Source organism: Heptranchias perlo, chromosome 25 (genome assembly GCF_035084215.1).
Source record: "Heptranchias perlo isolate sHepPer1 chromosome 25, sHepPer1.hap1, whole genome shotgun sequence".
Lineage (NCBI taxonomy): Eukaryota > Metazoa > Chordata > Chondrichthyes > Hexanchiformes > Hexanchidae > Heptranchias > Heptranchias perlo.
In genome coordinates, this window is record NC_090349.1 from 41,612,608 (window position 1) to 41,626,528 (window position 13,921).

General features: G+C 42.1%; 1 protein-coding gene across 8 annotated transcripts in view; it reads right to left on the minus strand.

Annotated features, from left to right (window-relative positions):
• The window catches only part of arvcfb (ARVCF delta catenin family member b), a 268,627-nt gene that overhangs the window by 169,592 nt on the left and 85,114 nt on the right, over nucleotides 1–13,921 (minus strand). For all 8 annotated transcript variants that reach the window (XM_068006115.1, XM_068006116.1, XM_068006117.1 and 5 more), the window contains one exon: nucleotides 9,692–9,788. The gene's annotated coding sequence lies outside the window, so the exon portion shown is untranslated. The remainder of the gene's footprint in view (nucleotides 1–9,691; nucleotides 9,789–13,921) is intronic.

Below are 13,921 nucleotides of genomic sequence, written 5' to 3' on the forward strand. Positions count from 1 at the left end.
TGAATCACAATATAAAAAGGAGGTGGTGAACTTCAGGCAGTGGCTATGTTCGGTCAACCACTTTCAGCATCCTGCTGACAAAGCTTTCCCACATTAAACAGGGATGTTTCACTAGAGGAAATGTAAAACCATGAATTTACAGAAGTACTTTCAAAAGCTCGGCTGTCGTATAAATTGGCTCCAAGTGAATTGGCCACACAAATTCAATATGGTTAAACTCTCCTCAGGGAGCAGTAAATTGATGCTACAGATATTTAAAAATACTGATATTTGATTCAGTCCGAAACAAAACTTTCAGAATCAGTTATGAACTCTCAAATTTCCTCCCATCAGTAGAATTAGGCAATATCAATCTAAAACAAATGGACAAGGGTCATTAAAGTTCTCACTGAAAACAGGATTCAGTAGGTTCCAATTTACTGTGACTTCTGTGCTGATAAGAAATGTGAAACCAGAAACATCTACGTTTGTCTCTATAGAATACGACACAGCAATAGCTCTATAAATCAGGTGTCCAAAACTGCTGGCAAGTTCAGTAAATTGCTGTCTCCCAAGTACAGACACTAAGAAAAACACTGCAGTTATGAAGCAACACAAATTTCAGGAACAGTAACATTACATAACTAAAAAGACATCAAAAAAACATTTATCTGTTCACCAAGTTGTCCTTCCAGTACCACTCATTTTTAAACCCATGTTACTTCATTTCTACCCAAATCAATTTTCTTTTCGGTCCCTTATTTTCTAAAATTAAAAGCCTTTTACTTACCCTTTCTCCCCCACATTCATCCTGACTCGCAACTTCCATTTCGGATGCTAGAGCGTTTTTAAAGACAGAACCACTGGATTTCCAATGTGAAAAATGGCTCAAAATGCCAGGTTTTCTTCCAGGTTGAAGGCCATGATGCAAAAATGAATTGGTGGCAGATGTGACCAAGTTCATTTATGATATTAAACGCACACAGAAGAGGCTCTGCTGAGCAAATATACTCCAAGTGACTCAAGGACACAGGCACTGCCCAGAAGAGTAAACACTGCATGGGGTTAATTTTACCATCTTAATTTTCTCGTGTTGTAGGATCTCTTAGGTAATAAAATTCTGCACCTGATTATAACTAGCTTCGTCAATTTTGTTTTGGAATTATTTGAAAAGCATAGCATAGGAACGGCTTTAATCATCTATTCACACCATCCTTGAAATACTAAATTGACAGGTATCGCAATCATTAAACCAATTGCTAAGATCTGTGTTCTCGCTGACCAACATTGGCACCCTGTCCAGCAATGCCTCGAATTTAAAATTCTCATACTCGTTTTTAAATTCCTCCATGGCCTCGCCCCTCCTTATCTCTAACCTCCTCCAGCCCGACAATCCTCAGAGATCTGTGCTGCTCCAATGCTGGCCTCATGCGTATCCCCGATTTTCTTCGGGCCACCATTGGCAGCTATGCCTTCAGCTGTCTCGGCCCCAAGCTCTAATTCCCTCCCTAACCTCTCCCACTATCTCTAAGACAGTCCTTAAAACATACCTCTCTGACCAAGCTTTTGGTCACCTGTCCTAATAGCGCATGTGGCTCGGTGTCAAATTTTGTTTGAGAATTTTGTTAAGCGCCTTAGGATGTTTTACAACTTTAAAGGTGCTATATAAATGCAAGTTGTTTTTGTGTTACACAGAAGACAAGACTTCAGTGCCAGACTCTCTCCTCTGCTCCAGCCTGCGCTGCTGCTTCTCCATGATGGTGACAGCATACACGGGCATGCCCGTATGGAAGCCATACTCGCTGGCGAGAAGCCCTCACCGTAGGGGTGGGCAAAAAAACTCCCAGCGGTCTCACTGATGGAAACAAGTCAAAGTCTGCATGCACAAAATGTCAACAAAAAAAAAAATTGGTTCCCAGCTGCCAGTCCAGCAAAACTCTCCACATTCTGCAGGCTCAGCAACTCCTCAATTGTGCCTGTCTCAGCTGATGCTGGCAACTGCTGTGCCTTACAATTCTCAGTACAAGGTACCAGGACACTTTGCAAGAGTAAAAGCAGGAAATGCAGCACTGCCGCGCCTTTGGCTCTCACTATATTATATAAAAATTAGGCCGCACAGGACTTGCCGAATGGATCACAGGAAGCTCACAGGAATTCTGGGGCATTGATTTTTTGAGTCTGAACACCAGTGGAAACAGCTTCCCCCCCATTTTCCTGCCACAAAATATTACTTGCCCCAATTATGCACTGAAACTATATCAAAAATGGCCAAGAAACTTTGCCCTTTAATCTACACCTGCCAGCTGATTAATTTAACCCCTTGAGAGCCAAGTTCAGCTCAACAGCAGCACTCTTCACATAACAGAGGTCCTTTTGTGGTGTCAAAATCTGAAATCCCAAAACGTGACACCTCCAACAACAACTTGACACCCACGTCTAGTAGTACAACCCCAATATTTACCTACTCTGTGAAAACTAAAGCAAAGTACTCATTTAGTACATCTGCCATTCACTCTCTCAACTGTCCTTTCACTACGAGTGTGCCAGTAGAAAAACTTTTCATTGCTCTTTGTTTTTTCTGTTCTTCGTTGCTACTTTTGTCTAGGAGGTAACACCATATGGGATACACATTTACGGACACAAGTAACTGACTACTCCTCGTCACTATTGAATCTCCCATTAAAACTGCAGACAGAAGGATTACCAATTCGGATGTGAATACTCAAATTTATGATATAAATGAATGGTGGTTGAAAAATTCAATGTAAAATGTTTTAATTTGGTTCAATATCTTTTCATGCAGGTGGAAAATAATGAAGTAGTAGGAGAAGAAACTGCAGTCATCTTTTTTCCCTAGCTGTACAAATGATGCCAACAGCCTTTCTACTATATAGAGCGTCGAGCCCAAGAGATACTTGGAACTCTATAATGTAATTTTTATTCCTTCAAATCTATTCAAATGAGGCTCCCTTGACAGCTTAATGGGTTTACCAGTATAAACCCTGGAATTGAACCATGCAGACCAGGAAAGCCCTGGATTCCATTCCTGATTTGCACCAAGTTAACGGATGACAGGAGGAGCAGCAGTAGTGCAGTACAACTGGTCTTAAGCACCATCGGTTTAGAGAGAAAACTCAGGTTCCCACTCCTGTTTGGCATCAAGCATCCTGAAACTATGTAAAAGTGCATGTACATGCATTGACTACAGCACTGGACTCCCCTGTGATGCCCTTTGTGCTAGGACAGCCTGCCAAAACTCATACAAAAAGAATGGTCATCTGCAAGAGGTGAGCCATGAAATCATACCCTAGCAAGAAATTGTTCAGAAGAATGTTATATGAAATGTAAGTTTCTGAGAGGGCTTGACAGGGTAGATGCTTCGAGGCTGTTTCTCCTGCCTGGGGAGTCTAGAACTAGGGGGCAGAGTCTCAGGACAAGGTCAGATATTTAGGACTGATGAGAAATTTCTTCACTCAGGGTTGTGAATCTTGGGAATTCTCTACCCCATAGAGCTGTGGATGCTGAGTCATTGATTATATTCAAGACTGAGATCAAGAGATTTTTGGACACAAAGGAAATCAAGGGATATGGGAATGGGGCAGGAAAGCAGAATGAGGTCGGAGATCAGCCATGATCTTATTGAATGGCGAAGCAGGCTCGAGGGGCAGTATGGCCTACTCCTATCTTTTATATTCTAATGGTTTGGGGGGGGGGGGGGGGGGGGGGGGGGAGAAAACTGGAGGAAAGGGGAAGAGGATGTTCAAAAAATTCATTCAAATTAAATTGAACTGTTGCAAATTAAACTGCGAAGTGCAAGAGGGACAAAAAACTTCACAGTGCAAAAATTGTTAAAATCTTATGATTGGATTCTCCTTCAATCGACCTCCATTTTTTCTGAAATAGAAACTGTTGAATGACTGCAAGCCTGTATCGACACGTACCACTACAAACAATATACTAAGCAGTGTCACATATATTTACTGCGATGATGCCTCTAACAGTTACATTCCTAATCGACATGCACAGCTGCTCACAGAATGCACATCAAGTTTCATGTGTCCAGATGTCACTGGCCTTCATATTCAGGGCACAATTGAATTTGATGCCTCGTGTTTCAAATGACATGTTGATAAAAGTTACATTAGTCGTCTTTTCCAGCTCCACTAAAAGTTCACAAAAAAAACTAGTGCATTTAACAACTGATTCACCAAGCTCTTAATGAAAAGGTCACTGAAAATCTTCACCAATTTAAAACCGCTTTATGTGCAACATAGTGCACTAAATCAACCTATTTTGTTTTCCCATCCAACACTAATTGAAAGAGTCACAGTAACAAACAGAACTCTCAGCACTAGTGTCGTGTCCTTACCTTGTTCTCTGAATGGCAGAGCCACCGATGTAAGGTGAAGAACTGCGCTAAAATTATTTAAACTCTGCAACAAACAGCAGCTGGAGTTTGGAAGTACGATGCTCAAGATCAACCATAAAAATGCACCAAAAATCATTGTATTGTGCTCCATTTATGAAGTAATTCTCTTTTAAACAAGATTATACCTAGTGGCATTTTAATAATATATTCTGTATAGTTTAACCGTCCTACAGAATTCTCAACAATTTCAGGGTAAACAAAGCAGCTAACAAAATTAGTAATAAGCTGCTCCGAATACTGCAAAATTTAAGTGTTGCTTTTCCTACATTAGTAATCATCAAATCAAGTAACCTCGACATTACAAAATTCAGACCACCAATGAGTGATGAATAAAAGAATTTATCAATTGCTTCATTTTTCCTCTTCAGCTTGGTGGCTGAAATGATTTTCCCCTTTAAAACGTGTGTGATACACTGATGTAGCACATTGCTGCTCAAGTGTCACCGAGTGCTAAAACATGGGATCACACTCACAGGTCCCCATATGGCAAGTTGTGGATGAGATGAAATCCATGACCGCTTTCCAAATACCAAGTTTCCCACAGAATAAAATATTCTCAATTGTTAATCACAAGGCAGGCAATGATAGATGCTTTATTATATTTGAGATTGATATGCTTGTGCCAGTTTACGTGCCCAATTGGACTAAAAAAACCTCACAGTTTTCACCAAATATGGTTCATTAGCCAGCTGTGGTACTACACAAAAGATTATCTATTCACTTCTGGGGAACCTGGGTTGCAATTTACCTCTGTCAGATGACTACCTCCTCTCGCTGCCAAAAGTAGCAAGTTTGGACATCAACCCACTTCCTTGAAAGGAAAGTGTACTTACGTGAAAAATAATAATTGTACTCCGAACAGATATTTCAACCTAAAAAAATTCCTGATATGGAGATCCTGGAATAGGGTCGTCTCCTTCCTCAGCTGCTCCAGTGACATCAATTACTGGGAAAGTCAGAGTGGCTCTATTGTGAACATTTGGGAATATAATTTCTAGACCAGCCTCAAAGCTGCTCCTAACGATATTACAATGCTCGGAACGAAGTCACACCATCCATGAATCTTGCAATTAAACAGTACCAGAATGTATGGGGACATTCCATTAAATTGACACCATGAAGCAGACAAGGGTGAAAAAGAATGCTTTAATGAACAGTGTTAGGTAAAATACAAAGTTTTATTAGAAAGGGGGAGCACTTCAAACCAAATAATTCGAGCTACACTTTCCTACTCCTTTAATGGATTCATAGATTAAAACTGCGCATAATTTGGCTCAGACCTAAGAATGGATAACATCACAGTGGAGCAGTAAAGAAAGTTCTGAGGTGGAACAGTCAAAGGAGCTTAATTCTGCATTCATCATCTGTTGTACACAACCTGATTATGCTGGATGGTGACAACAGATGTCAGAAATGGACAAGTGGACATTTCCCCAAGAAGAAAACTTCAGCTTGAAAATGTGCTCCTTTTCCTTCCCCTTCCTCCCATAAACAAGTTATAAACAATCATCAATTTGCCTGCCTGAAAAACAAATCAGATCAAAGCTCTGCAGTCTTGCCACATCATCCAGTCGTGAATGGTGGTCGACAATTAAACAACTAATGGGAGGAGGCGGCTCTGTAAACATCACCATCCTCAATGATAGCAGAGTCCAGCACCTGAGTGCAAAAGACAAGGCTGAAGCATTTGCAACCATCTTCAGCCAGAAGTGCAGAGTGGATGATCCATCTCAGCCTCCTCCCGATATCCCCACCATCACAGAAGCCAGACTTCAGACAATTCGATTCACTCCACGTGATATCAAGAAACGGCTGAGTGCACTGGATACAACAAAGGCTATGGGCCCCAACAACATCCCAGCTGTAGTGCTGAAGACTTGTGCTCCAGAACTAGCCACGCCTCTAGCCAAGCTGTTCCAGTACAGCTACAACACTGGCAAATACCCAACAATGTGGAAAATTGTCCAGGTACGTCCTGTCCACAAAAAGCAGGACAAATTCAATTCGGCCAATTACCGCCGCATCAGTCTGCTCTCAATCATCAGCAAAGTGATGGAAGGTGTCGTCGACAGTGCTATCAAGCGGCACTTACTCACCGACGCTCAGTTTGGGCTCTAGACCTCATTACAGCCTTTGTCCAAACATGAACAAAACAGCTGAATTCCAGAGGTGAGGTGAGTGACTGCCGTTGACATCAACGCAGCATTTGACCGAGTGTGGCACCAAGGAGCCCTAGTAAAATTGAAGTCAATGGGAATCGGGGAAAACTATCCAGTGGCTGGCGTCATACCTAGCACAAAGGAAGATGGTAGTGGTTGTTGGAGGCCAATCATCTCAGCCCCAGGATATTGCTGAAGGGGTTCATCGGGGCAGTGTCCTCGGCCCAACCATCTTCAGCTGCTTCACCAATGACCCTCCCTCCATCATGAGGTCAGAAATGGGGATGTTCGTTGACGATTGCAGTGTTCCGTTCCATTCGCAACCCTTCAGCTAATGAAGCAGTCCGTGCCCACATGCAGCAAGACCTGGACGACATCCAGGCTTGGGCTCATAAGTGGCAAGTAACATTCGTGCCAGACAAGTGCCAAGCAATGACCATCTCCAACAAGAGTCCAACCACCATCAACATCCTGGGTGGGTCACCATTGACTAGAAACTTAACTGGACCAGCCATATAAATACTGTGGCTACGAGAGCAGGTCAGAGGCTGGGTATTCTGCGGCGAGTGACTCACCTCCTGACTCACCATAGCCTTTCCACCATCTACAAGGCACAAGTCAGGAGTGTGATGGATCTCCACTTGCCTGGATGAGTGCAGCTCCAACAACACAAGAAGCTCGACACCATCCAGGACAAAGCAGCCCGCTGATTGGCACCCCAACCACCACCCTAAACATTCACTCACTCCACCACCAGCGTACCGTGGCTGCAGTGTGTACTATCCACAGGATGCACTGCAGCAACTCGCCAAGGCTTCTTCGACAGCACCTCCCAAACCCGCAACCTCTACCATCTAGAAGGACAAGAACAGCAGGCACATGGAAACACCACCACCTGCACGTGCCCCTCCAAGTCACACACCATCCCGACTTGGAAATATATCGCTGTTCCTTCATCGTCGCTGGGTCAAAATCCTGGAACTCCCTTCCTAACAGCACTGTGGGAGAACCTTCACCACGCGGACTGCAGCGGTTCAAGGCGGCTCACCACCACCTTCTCAAGGACAATTAGGGATGGGCAATAAATGCTGGCTTTGCCAGCGAAGCCCACATCCCATGGACGAATAAAAAAAAACGGTAAAAAGGAGTGTTGATGGGAACTGGGTGATGCAGTGCATCAGACATTGACCTTTAGTCTGGAGTTCCAATCCAGCTCACGCTGGTGGGATTTAAATTTCCTCTCCGTTCACTTCAAGAATTGTGTGTGAAATGAGTATGAGCAGTTTCAATCCAGTTTCAATCCAATATCGGCCAAGGGCCGATATTGGGAAAACTGTCCAGAATTCGCATGGTCAGTGACCCCAGGACGGCGAGTGAAGGAAATGGAAAAAAATGCCACATTTCAATAGCAGATGCTCTTCTGGAGTTGGGGCAGAGCAGAAGCAGCTTTACTCTGCATCTGGATGTACTATTACTGACCTGAGCGTGCTTGATGCCAACACTATGCCTGAAAAACTTCCTCACCCCCCCAATCTCAACACTAAATATTTCACCTAGATTAGCGCAACTGACTTAATATACTAGTGGACGTTCACATTACAAATCATTTTATGTGCCCTCAGCATCATTAGCAGCCAACAGATTGATTGAAACTGGGTTTCATTTTACATCAGTTCAACAGACTGCAGAACAATTAGCCCAGGTCTCCAAGTACCAGTGTAGGCATTGCAAATAACGTGACCAACATTTCACCAAATTTAGCACCTAAAATCCAGTTTTCAAAGAAGCATTCCAAGTAACTCGCAAAATGCTAATTTGTAAAAACTTGCCCTTTTTTTAAAAAACCACTGACATGATTAACTGATTCCTGTCCAAGAGAAACAATTAACACACACACGGGCAATTTGATACAGTGCCACACAAGAGGTTGTTACATAAGATTGGGGCTCATGGGATTGGGAGTAATATACTAGCATCAATTGAGGATTGGTTAATGGACAGAAAAAAAAGAATAGGAATGAACACGTCATTCTCAGGTTGGCAGGCTGTAACTAATGGGGTACCACAAGGATTGGTGCTTGGGCCTCAGCTGATTGCAATATACATCAATAACTTAGATGAGGGGAGCAAGTGTAATGTATCCAACTTTGCCGACGATACAAAGCTAGGTGGGAAAGTAAGCTGTGAGGAGGACGCAAAGACGCTGCAAAGGGATATAGACAGTTTAAGTGAGTGGTGGTAGATGGAGTATAATATGGGGAACTGTGAGGTTATTCACTTTAGGAAGAAAAGAAAAACAGAATTTTTTTTAAATGGGGAGAAACTATTAAATATTGGTGTTCAGAGAGACTTGGTGTCCTTGTACAAGAAACAAAAAGTTAGCGTGCAGGTACAACAAGCAATTAGGAAGGCAAATGGCATGTTAGCCTTTATTGGAAGGGAGTTGGAGTACAAGAGTAAGGAAGTCTTACCATAACTGTACAGCGTTTTGTTGAGACCAAACCTGGGGTACTGTGCACAGTTGTGGTCTCCTTATCTAAGGAAGGATATAGATGCCTTAGAGGCAGTGCAGCGAAGGTTCACTAGATTGATTCCTGGGATGAGAGGGTTGTCCAATGAAGAGTGATTGAGTAGAATGGGCCGATACTCTGGAGTTTAGAAGAATGAGTGGTGATCTCATGAAAATATAAGATTTTTGAGAGGGCTTGACAGGGTAGATGATGAGAGGCTGGTTCCCCTGGCTGGAGTGTCGAGAACTATGGGGCATAGTCTCAAGATAAGGGGTCGGCCATTTAGGACAGAGATCAGGAAAAATTTCTTTGCTCAGAGGATTGTGAATCTTTGGAATTCTCTTCCCCAAAGGGCTGAGTACATTCAAGATTGAGATCGATGGATATTTGGACACCAAAGGAATCAAGGGATATGGGGATAGGGTGGATAAGTTGAGTTAAGGTAGAAGATCGGCCATAATTTTCCTCAGCCCCTCTCCCCATTTAAAAGTTGTGCAATTCAGTTCAGCAATAAATATCAAGTGAAAAAAATAATGTCCTGCAGGATTACGAAGAAATTGAATACCCAAAAGGGTTATTAACCCTCATGCTGTAGAGAAAGTATTGACTCCTACCTTGTGTGTAGCGTTCCAGAGGGGCAAACACTGTCAGTCAAACACTGAACATTAGCTCCACAACTGGTTAAGACAGTCTTTTAGCAAACTTGTTGCACTGGAAAAAAAATAGAAGAAACCATCAGATCTTGCGATCTTAATATTACTGAACAAGGAACTCAAAAGCAGAACTGATTTAAAATTTAAACGGTAGTTGAACAGTGGGGTATTTCTGCCACTTGTTCCCCTTCCCACAAATTCTGCTTCCAAGTGCAAGGGCTTTTGGTACGCCATTATAAACAAAGCCCATTTAGATACTGTATAAATCTATATACATACATATCTCTTTACAGTACAGTATCCAAAAGTTCAATCAAAAGCACACACTTCGGCCCAACTCAACCTATTCTGTGCAAGAGCTCCACTGCAGACCAACCAGAACTTTGTACTGAAATGGTGTAAACAGCAATAAATGAAAAAGAGAATCGTCTCCTCAATAAAATCTTTAGACTCTTTTTTCCCACAGGAAGCTGAATCATGGGAGAGCAGAAACCAACACGGCTTTTATGCTGAACTAGGAGCTAAGTGTGTTCTGGGCAATTGCACATCCATGACAAATTAGCCACCGCACAAGTGCAATGTTATGGAGTTTCAATGTTAACAGATGAGGTCCTGGTGTAGGAAACATCTAGTGCAATAAAATGAGTTACATCATGACATTAGGACAGTGGGTATGCATGATGACATCATGACATATCATTACATTAGCAGGGGGTGTTCCAGGTCCTGCTGCCACTAGTGCAGTACACTAAGTGGCTCGTGATTAACAAACTGGTCTTCTGGACCACTCGTGTCCTTGAGCTTGGAAAGGGGGTTGAAGATTTTAAAATAAAGCTGAGGTTCTCAAATGTGAGTGCTGTGCAGCAATTTCTGCTGAATATGGTTATCTGTAGAAATCAGTTGAACAGAGATCACGCTTGGCTATGAATCTCCTGTTGCAGCCCACAAATAGCCTGCCGACATTATCTATCTACACTCATGCATGAAGAATGGCATTTGACTGAGATAACAGTGGGCTGCTGTACCCATAGAACAAAGTTCCAGTATGAGCCAGTCTTTGAAAGAGAAGCAGTGGAAAGCATTGACAAAATCATGCCCAGCGACAACTGGCCAGGTTTGAATAATGGAGGTGTGCGTGTAGATGCATAGAGTGAAATCTTGCTCAATGATCTGTGGGAGATCAGGGGGAATAACGTGCAGCTTCTATCCCAATCACCAGAGGACAATCCACATATGAACAACCTGTAAAGTAACCTGTGACAGGACGAGACTGTGTGACAGGACTCAATTTTATGTGCCAGCTTAAACGGAGGCAGAAAATGCTGCGTATACACAGCAGGTCTGTCCACATCGAAAAGGCAGAAAGTATGGGTTCATGTTTCAACTGTACAGGTCAATTAATCATTGCCTTTTTTTCTGAAGTGATATCAATTAGCTTGCGTTTTTTCAGCTTTTCTGCTTTCATTTAGATACACAAGCATTGCTGAAAAATCTGAAGCGGCCTTTTCTTGTTCCATTTTTTTCTTCCTGCTCACATACTGGGAAACTGTAGATTGTTAAATTTAATCTCAGCCATCAGAAAGCTCTCAAGTGATTGCGATCTCCATGGGGTAAATATTTAGAAAAGTAGTTTTTTTTTTAAAAGGCAGTCACTCAAGTATGCAGATATTCCTGACATGGTAGATGGGTGAAATAGAGTTTAATAATTTGAGGATTTTCAGAAATTTTTGATAAGACATGAGCTTTAATGAGTCAGATGGCCTTTTCTCATCTTCGGCTTTTTTTTTTAAGTAGTCCTTAAAATGATAAATAGAAGACCGTTGATTGAATGAGAAATAAAAGGCTCAATTATCTTTGACCCAAGAATAAAGCACAAAAATATTGTTAAATGACATGCATGAGGAGGAAATAGTTGACTTTCTCCAACTCTGGCAAACAACTTTAGCCCGAATTTGAGTAATAGTCAAGCAAGTGGAGACTACTGAACAAGAGGAAACAAGAATATGAGTTCAAATTCAGGCCAAGGCACCAAAGTTACCTCCCCAACCCAGGACATGGAAAGTGAGTTTTGCTCCTCTCAAAACTAGCTTCTGTTGAACATAAGCCCACAGTATGAACAGCCTGTAGCTTATGCAGTCGGACTCATTTCTCAGCTTCATGAACAAGATTTTCCCTGTTTCCTTTCGCGTCTTTTGCTAACTCTTACCGTGCGCACATGAGGTGGAAGGAATCCCCAACAGAACATACAACATTCCTGGGTTAATAAGTCAGTCAATATAACAGTTAGAAGGGGCACAAGCACACCAGGTCACCTGCCCACATTTCCCCTTCTCTTTCTGGAAACTATCAGCTTCCCCCAGGACCTCCACCTGGCCACTGGTATCTCTGGAGTCCCCCAAGGATTTTCCATCTCCAATAGCCAAAGATTAAAAAAGCCAGAACACAGTCAACTGTAGTCATCAACCAATGTCCATGACTTGACAACATAAATAGACCACCACCGTTCATCTTCAATTGATATGAATGAACTTGCATTTATAATGCACCTTCCATGACCTCAGGACATGACATGCGCTTTAATGAGTCTAATGGTCTTTTCTAGTCTCCGGCTCTTTTTGAAAAAAAAAGTCCTTAAAATGATAAACAGGAGATCATTGATTGAATGAGAAATAAGAGGCGCACTTATCTCTGCTCAAGAATAAAGCACAAAAACATTGTTACATGACATGCTTAGGAGGAGGAAAAAGTTGACTTTCTCTAATCCTCCCTCTCTACTGCACTGAAGTGTCAGTCTGGGTTATATGCTCGAGGCTATGGAGTGGGGTTTGAACCCAAGACCAATCTGACTCAAAGGCAAAAGTTCTACCACTAAGCCAAGGCTGAGATCGAAGTTAAAACTAAAACGTTCAACTAATCATGTTTGCTGGAGACATTCATACTAGTCTAAACCATTCTATTGTAAGGTACCGAAAAACTTCAAGTACACTGAATTTGCAAATTAACAAATGGAAACCTATGTGCTTTCGATATGTTACTAAGCTCTTTAGCTTTTTCATACTCCAGATTATCTTAAAAAATGCAGAAAGATATTGGTACGAGATCTACAATCCCTGAAGGAAACGCAGTTTAAAATCTTCAAAACAAAATGTATGTTAATCTTCTGAATTTATACAAGCAGCTCAAGTTTTGCTGCTGACTTGAAGGATTATTAAACTCACCATTTTTTCTCCACAATACCTGATGGGAATAAAACTGCTGGTATGAAGTACTATTGTGCACGTCACAATAGTACATCAACACAACACTCATTCAGCTAGAAGATGGTCAAGTTCCTTCAATTTAGTCAGCAACTAATTCAGCACCCATTTATTTTGTTCAGTACCACATCAGTTTAAGCCATCATGCCAGATTTTAACAGGTCAGGTAGATCGTTTTTTGTTTTAAATGAAAAGTAAATAAATGGAAGTCACCATTGTGTTGCCTCCCTATTAATCTGTGGTGGGATAGTTATGCCAAAGCCAGAAGAGAAACAGTGACCTTTTCCATAGCCACTAGACAAGATGCATGGTCTCCAGGCTATAGGACATATAATACACAGGGGTCAAAAACCTTCAATGTCACTTCAATAGAACCCTTTTTATAATACAATACTTTTCCAACTCACTATTTGTAACATTACATTGAAATGCTTTCAATTTTACCAGAGATTTTCTATTTGTTACTACAACACATACAAGCTCTAGAGCTATAGACCATGCATCGATCACTTATTAATGTCTCAATAGCTTTTCTCTTACGTTTAATTACACATTGTGACAAAAATGAAAGCAATGGTATTTTTTGATTCATTGATGGGATGTGCACGTTGCCTGCAAGGCCAGCATTTATTGCCCACCCCTAATTGCCTTCGAGAAGGTGGTGGTGGGCTGCCATCTTCAACCGCTGCAGTCCATGTGGTGAAGGTTCTCCCACAGTGCTGCAGTTTGGTCGGGAGCTCCAGGATTTTGACCCAACGATGAAGGAACGGCTATATATTTCCAAGTCATGATGGTGTGTCATTTGGAGGGGAACGTGCAGGTGGTGGTGTTCCCACGTGCCTGCTGCCCTTGTCCTTCTAGTGGTAGAGGTCATGGTTTTGGGAGGTGCTGTCGAAGAAGCCTTGGTGAGTTGCTGCAGTGCGTGCTGCAGATG